At 42.6% G+C, this 7500-nt stretch overlaps 1 protein-coding gene, 1 long non-coding RNA gene and 1 other non-coding gene across 3 annotated transcripts in view; 1 reads left to right on the top strand and 2 right to left on the bottom strand.

Annotated features, from left to right (window-relative positions):
- Positions 1-7500, bottom strand: part of LOC135092893 (uncharacterized) — a 109299-nt gene that overhangs the window by 29608 nt on the left and 72191 nt on the right. The gene's annotated exons all lie outside the window — the stretch shown is intronic.
- LOC135092892 (R-spondin-3-like) overlaps positions 1-7500 on the top strand; it is a 96314-nt gene that overhangs the window by 18937 nt on the left and 69877 nt on the right. The window lies entirely within an intron of this gene.
- On the bottom strand, positions 6721-6839 carry LOC135093132 (5S ribosomal RNA). The gene has a single exon (XR_010263217.1). It is a non-coding gene; the product is annotated as a 5S ribosomal RNA (ribosomal RNA).

Raw genomic sequence — 7500 nt, 5'->3', positions numbered from 1 at the left:
CACCAGGCACGCCCCCACCCACCCACCACAGGCACGTCCCCACCCACCCACCACAGGCACGCCCCCACCCACCCACCACAGGCACGCCCCCACCCACCCACCACAGGCACGCCCCCATCCACCCACCACAGGCACGCCCCCACCCACCCACCACAGGCACGCCCCCACCCACCCACCACAGGCACGCCCCCACCCACCCACCACAGGCACGCCCCCACCCACCACAGGCACGCCCCCATCCACCCACCACAGGCACGCCCCCACCCACCCACCACAGGCACGCCCCCACCCACCACAGGCCCCCACCCACCCACCACAGGCAGCCACACTGCATCTCACCTGCCCTGCACCAATAAACGTTCAAATATTCACTAACTTCACCTGTCCTCACTTGTACCACCAATGTTCACCTGTCCACACCTGTCCACACCTGTGCACACCTGTACTCACCTGTGCTCGTCAATGCTCATCTGTGTTAAGTTGACATGGGGTTTCGGATCACACCTGGCCACTGTTCCCTTAATCACCTGGCCACTATCACCTTCAAAGCACCTGTCATTACCACCTCCATTACAATCCACATTCATGTACAGGCGTGGCACGTGAGTTATCTTAATTGGAGACGTGTACCTGTGGGCGAGTTATCAAGGTGACGGATGGTGCAGGTGACAGGTGCTTCATCAGAGTGACAGGTGTACTGGGGCTTCAACTAATAACACCTGCATTGGTCTCCTTTTTTTTTTTTTTTTCTTTTAATCTTCTCTTTTTTACTGTTTATGTCACCACCTCTTTTTGTTCCTCTGTCTGTCTGTTTGTGTGTCTGTTCCTTTGTATCTTTGTGTGTGTGTGTGTGTGTGTGTGTGTGTGTGTGTGTGTGTGTGTGTGTGTGTGTGTGTGTGTGTGTGTGTGTGTGTGTGTGTGTGTGTGTGTGTGTGTGTGTGTGTGTGTGTTTGTCTGTCTGTACGACTTATTCTCTCTCTCTCTCTCTCTCTCTCTCTCTCTCTCTCTCTCTCTCTCTCTCTCTCTCTCTCTCTCTCTCTCTCTCTCAAACGTAAAGTATTAAACCATTACGAAAGGTAAATAGGAAAATGGAAAGGGAAAAATCGCGGAGATAGAAAGAAAAAGAGTAGGAGAAGACCAATTAGGGAGGGAAGGGAGGGGAGGAGGGGGTATTAAGTGAGAAGAGGAGATAAGGAGAGGAGGAGGAGGAGGAGGAGGAGGAGGAGGAGCAGGAGGAAAAAATGTGGCAAGGGGCTTCACTCTTACAGAAGATACGATCTCTCTCTCTCTCTCTCTCTCTCTCTCTCTCTCTCTCTCTCTCTCTCTCTCTCTCTCTCTCTCTCTCGATTTTATCTCAATGAATACACCTTAAAGGAGAGAGAGAGAGAGAGAGAGAGAGAGAGAGAGAGAGAGAGAGAGAGAGAGAGAGAGAGAGAGAGAGAGAGAGAGAGAGAGAGAGAGAGAGAGAGTGTGAGGGAGTGAAATGAGAAGCAAGAAAGAGAAATATTAGCTAATGAACAAAAAGGAAAAAATATTAGCGATAAATTCAGAGAGAGAGAGAGAGAGAGAGAGAGAGAGAGAGAGAGAGAGAGAGAGAGAGAGAGAGAGAGAGAGAGAGAGAGAGAGAGAGAGAGCACGTCCATGTCATAAATTTAAGAAACACAACATTATCCTTCTCATGATCTGTCTTGTGTGATTTAGAGATGCCTAACTCTCTCTCTCTCTCTCTCTCTCTCTCTCTCTCTCTCTCTCTCTCTCTCTCTCTCTCTCTCTCTCTCTCTCTCTCTCTCTCCATTTGTGATCTAATTTCTCGGTGTATTTATCTTCTATCTAATTCTTCAAGGTATATTGTTTTTTTTTATTTCCTTACTAATTCTTCAATATTATTTTCTTACCTTCTCCTTCCATATTAATTTTTTTCTTTTCCTTATCTGTTTCCCCAATGTTTAGTTTCCTGATGTACTGTAACTCCTTGAAGTATATCTATTAATTTCATCTCATTCGGTATTATTTCCTATTATTTCTTATTTTCTTTTTCAACGTTCAATTATCTTATCCGATTCCCTTAGTTATCTCTTTGCCTGCTTCCTGAATGCTAAGGTTCCTCATCTAATTCCTTAAGGTTATATATATATATTTTTTTTCTATCTAATTTTCCAGTATCGCTTCTAATCAGTTCTAATTTCTCAGTATTCATTGTTTTGTTTTTTTCTTACTTTCTCCCTTTATGTTTAATTCTCTTATCCAGTTCAATTATATTATTTTTCCACGTGCTTTCACAATGCTAAGTTTTCTGATCCTAATTCCTGAAAGTTATATATATACTTTTTTCTAATTCTTTAATATATATATTTTTTTTCAACTTCTTTGTCATTGTTTTGTTTTCTTATCTCATTCCTTTATGTTATTTCCTTCCAAGATTTCACAATGTTACGTTCTCTGACCCGTGAAGATTCTGAGTTTTTTGCATTGATACCGTGAGCCGACTGGAGGACTGGGGACTGACAGGGGAACATAGGCAGGGGGGACAGCTGAGAAGGGAATGGAAGACAGGAGAGTGGAGGACATCTGAGAGGGGAATATAGACAGGGAAGTAAGTGGGGGACATCTGAGAGGGGAATGGTGGAGAGTGAAGTGAGTGGGGAAGGTTTTAGAGAATAGTAAACACAATGAAGTGAGTTGGGAAGGTTTGAGTGTTTGATATGGAGAGAAAAATTATTAAGTCTTTGAAGTGAGATGAGTGTGGAGGGTCTGAGAGAATGGAAGGGAGAGTGAAGTGAGGAAGATTTGAAAGGAAAGTGAAGTGCGATAGGAGTGGAGGGTCTGAGGAGAGAATGGTAAAGAGAGGGAAGTGAGTGGGGGAAAATAAAAAAAAAGAAAAGAAAATGTTTAATCTCAAAAATTTCTATCTGATAATGGTGACATGTTCCTTACTTAAAAGAAGAACCATTCTATACCCGTAAAATATTCCTTCAAATTCTACTACTACGGGTGGACTGATTGTTTTCGATTTTTTTAGTCTGAACGTTTTCGACAGACTAACATGTTTAAGAATGAATATTTTCGACAATGATTTGGCAACTTAGACTGATTATTTTCGATGGTTCTGCAATATATTTTTCAATCATGATTATTTTCGACACATTAAAAACATTGGTTGGAATGTTTTCGAAACTAAATAAACTTCACTATGAATGTTTCCGACAGTAAAAAAATATTGAACTACAACTACAAAATATTGAAAATACAACTACTACAATTAAAAACATTAGGGTGAGTGCAGGAAGCCATCAGTCTTACAAGTGGCGATTAAACATTCCTATTCACCTGTTCCTCCAATCCATAAATCAGTCTCATCTTCCAGAGCTCCCTGTTGACTCAGCACTAACATTTTGACCGCTGACGTGCATACATAAACAAGGTGGGGCGTGTGATGGAAGGCAGGGTTCAAAGGTCACGTCGGGTCCACTTCCTATATCAAATTTTAATGATTATAAAAAGAATGTTTCGTTATTTTCTACTTTTTTTTTTTTTGCTTCATGGTACCGTATTTATTCATTCTCTCTCTCTCTCTCTCTCTCTCTCTCTCTCTCTCTCTCTCTCTCTCTCTCTCTCTCTCTCTCTCTCTCTCTCTCTCTCTCTCTATCTATCTATCTATCTATCTATCTATCTATCTCTCCATTACTTGTCTCTTTTTTCCTTCACTCCATCATCTGTTTTCCTTCTGTTTTTCTCTCTCTCTCTCTCTCTCTCTCTCTCTCTCTCTCTCTCTCTCTCTCTCTCTCTCTCTCTCTCTCTCTCTCTCTCTCTAACCCGCTCTTCCCTTCCCTCTCTCTTTCCACCTGCTTCTCTCCATCTCGTTCTTTCTCTCCCTCCCTCCATCTCGCCCGTTCTTCCTCCCTCTCTCCATCTCACTCTTTCCTCCCTCCCTCCCTCCGTCCCTCTCGCTCTTTTCCTCCTTCCTGTCACCATCTCCTCTCTTCTTCCTCCTTCCTCCCTCCCTCTATCCCTCTCCCCTTTTCCCTCCTCCCTTCCTCCCTCCCTCCGCCACACCTGAGATAATTAAGCCTCTTCTAGGTATTCAGGTGTGCAAGTATCACTCGAGGCACGTGTACGGCTAATTAATTTTCACAGGTGTCAAAATCCAGGTGAATTTAATGTTTTGCAATGAGAACAATGAAGCAGGTGAAGAGAACAACAATAATGGAGAGAATGATGATGAGGTATTTATTCATTGTTTTACGTCTTTCTTCTTCTTCTTCTTCTTCTTCTTCTTCTTCTTCTTCTTCTTCTTCTTCTTTGTGATTCACTGAGCTGGAGGATGAATAAATAAGGGTAATGAAGAGAGAAGATAAAGGAGGGAAGAGAGAAATGTCATTAATTTTGCATCTCAGTATTTTCGTTTTTCTTTTTTTTTTTTTTTCTGGGGGGGTGGTGGGTTGTGAGATGATTTAGTAAACAGGAGGATGAGTAAGAAAAAAGAGGAGAGGGGGAAGAAGAGAGGAGATAAAGAAGGGAAGAGAGAAGACCCATTAATTTTAAACCTCAATATATCAAGACTCTGTTCACCATTGCCAGCTTTTTATTTTCTCTATTGTTTTTTTATTCTTTCTTTCGTCAACACACACACACACACACACACACACACACACACACACACACACACACACACACACACACACACACACACACAGCTGACATGATCTACACTCTAATCTCTATTTACAATGTCACTAATCATCCTTATTTACATTTCGTATTTGAATATTTCATTATACGAATGATAATAAATGTACACACACACACACACACACACACACACACACACACACACACACACACACACACACACACACACACACACACACACACACACACACACACACACACACACACACACACACACACACACACACACACACACACACAGGTACTGCATGCGCATTTTTTAACAAGTAGATGGCGGAGGAGGAGGAGGAGGAGGAGGAGGAGGAGGAGGAGGAGGAGGAGGAGGAGGAGGAGGAGGAGGTAGGTGGCGCCGCAAACAATAGAGTGGGCCTCTCTCTCTCTCTCTCTCTCTCTCTCTCTCTCTCTCTCTCTCTCTCTCTCTCTCTCTCTCTCTCTCTCTCTCTCTCTCTTCTTTGAATACCAAAGTTGGAATGTAAGATGAAATTAAGGTAAGAGATGGAGCCACATTTGGAGGAGGAGGAGGAGGAGGAGGAGGAGGAGGAGGAGGAGGAGGAGGAGGAGGAGGAGGAGGAGGACTAGGAGGAGGAATACAAAGGAATACAAAGGAAAGCCAAACAGCAACAGACCTTTTGGTCCTTGCAAGGCTGTTTGGTAACTACTTCTAACTAGCTACAGGGAAGAGAGACAAGACAGCACAGCAGAAGGCTCCTCCCCACCCACCACTCCCTCCAGCTTGCGCTGGCATGGAAATAGTTGGGAAAAGTACCATGCAGTATGGAAAAACTGACATGGAAATTTTCATAGGAAAGGATGAAAGGAAGTTCTACTATTCACCCTACGGTGAACTCTATACGCCTATCTGAAAGTTAATACAAGTTATATTAAAAGAGTTTATTAGTGTACTTAGTAATTATTCGGACAAGAAGAGAGCTTGTTGGGTATTTGCTTTTAAATATTTGTCTATTTTATTTTTGAATGACTCAATAGTATTGCTGTTCACAATTTCTGCAGGAAGTTTATTCCATATATTTACTATACGATTAAAGAAAAAATTGTTTTGCCTCGTGGGATTTAAAACGTTTGGGTATAATCTTGAATCCATTATTTCTTGTTAGGTTAGAATGATCAATGGTAAAATATTTATGTGCATCAATGTTACTATATCCTTTGAAAATTTTGAACACTTCAATTAGGTCTCCTCTTATCCTGCGCTTTGTTAAACTAAATAGATTTAGTTCTTCCAGTCGTTCCTCATACGGCTTATTGCGCAATCTTGGAATCATCTTTGTGACTCTGCGCTGTATCTTTTCTAGTTTTTCAATGTCTTTTTTGTAGTATGGTGACCAGAACTGTACACAGTATTCTAGATGAGGGCGCACCAGTGAGTTATATAAGGCAAGTATAACCTTTTCTGATTTAAATTCAAAGGTTCTTCCAATGAACCCTACTAATTTATTTGCCGTCTTTACTGTTTCTGTGCAGTGTTGACTCGGCTTTAGGTCGTTTGACACAACGACCCCAAGATCTTTTTCTTTATTAGCACTTGACAGTGGCATGTTATTCATTACATATCTCGCCTGAACATTGTTGCTTCCGATATGTAGAATTTTGCACTTTTCTATATTGAATCTCATCTGCCATTTTTCTGCCCAGCTTGTTAGTTTATTGAGGTCACACTGCAGTTCCTGCCATTGTGACACAGACGTAACTCTACTTGTTATTTTGGTGTCGTCTGCAAATTTACTTATTTTGCAGTTCATCCCTTCATCAATATCATTTATGTACATTATGAAGAGTACTGGTCCTAATACAGAGCCTTGAGGAACGCCGCTATTTACCTTATGCCACTCTGACTCTTTTCCACTAATCACAACACGCTGTTTTCTGTCAGAGAGCCAGTCTCTCAGCCATTTCAGGGTGTTTCCGGCAATGCCGTGAGCTTTTACTTTACTGATGAGTCTCTTATGGGGAACAGTGTCGAAAGCTTTCTGGAAATCAAGGTAGATAATATCAACAGCAAAAATGTTGGAATGCCAACAACATCTGGTGTTCCCAGGCAGTCACCCATCCAAGTACTAACCGGACCCAACGTTGCATAACTTCGCTGATCAGACGAGAAGCGGTGTATTCAACGTGGTGTGGTCGTTGGAGGAGGAGGAGGAGGAGGAGGAGGAGGAGGAGGAGGAGGAGGAGGAGAAGAAGGAGGAGGAGGAGGAGGAGGAGGAGGAGGAGGAGGAGGAGGAAAAAGAAGACGAAGAAGAACAAGAACGAGATGAGCAACAAAAAGAAAAAGAAAATAAGAAAAACAGCAGCAGCAGCAGCAGCAGCAGCAAGAAACAGCAACAACAACAACAACAACAACAACAACAACAACAACAACAACAACAACAACAACAACAACAACAACAACAACAACGAACCACAAATGACCACAACCACCACCACAACCACCACCACCACCACCACCACCACCACCAACCAAAACAATAACAACACTAAACTTTAAAAAAAGATAAAATATATATTACTGTACACACGTCTCACTTCACCTCACGAGAATACAAAGCAGTCCCCGCCACACTGCACACCTGTCACAGCACTCCCCGCCACACTAATAACACTCACAGACAGCTTATCAAAACTAATTAAGACGTTCGCTGTGTTAATGGTGCTCCCCGGCTGTTTTAATGCAGAGGTCGGTCAACGCCCCCACATTTCTCTGATGCACATTTTAAAACCGCCTCTCGTGATCTGTCTTGACGCACTGTACTTAAATGCCTTAAAACATTGATCCCAAGTGTTTATGCTAAC

Source organism: Scylla paramamosain, chromosome 41 (genome assembly GCF_035594125.1).
Source record: "Scylla paramamosain isolate STU-SP2022 chromosome 41, ASM3559412v1, whole genome shotgun sequence".
NCBI classification, from domain to species: Eukaryota; Metazoa; Arthropoda; class Malacostraca; order Decapoda; family Portunidae; genus Scylla; species Scylla paramamosain.
Note: the sequence above shows the minus strand (reverse complement) of the source record. Positions and strands in the feature narration are given on the sequence as shown.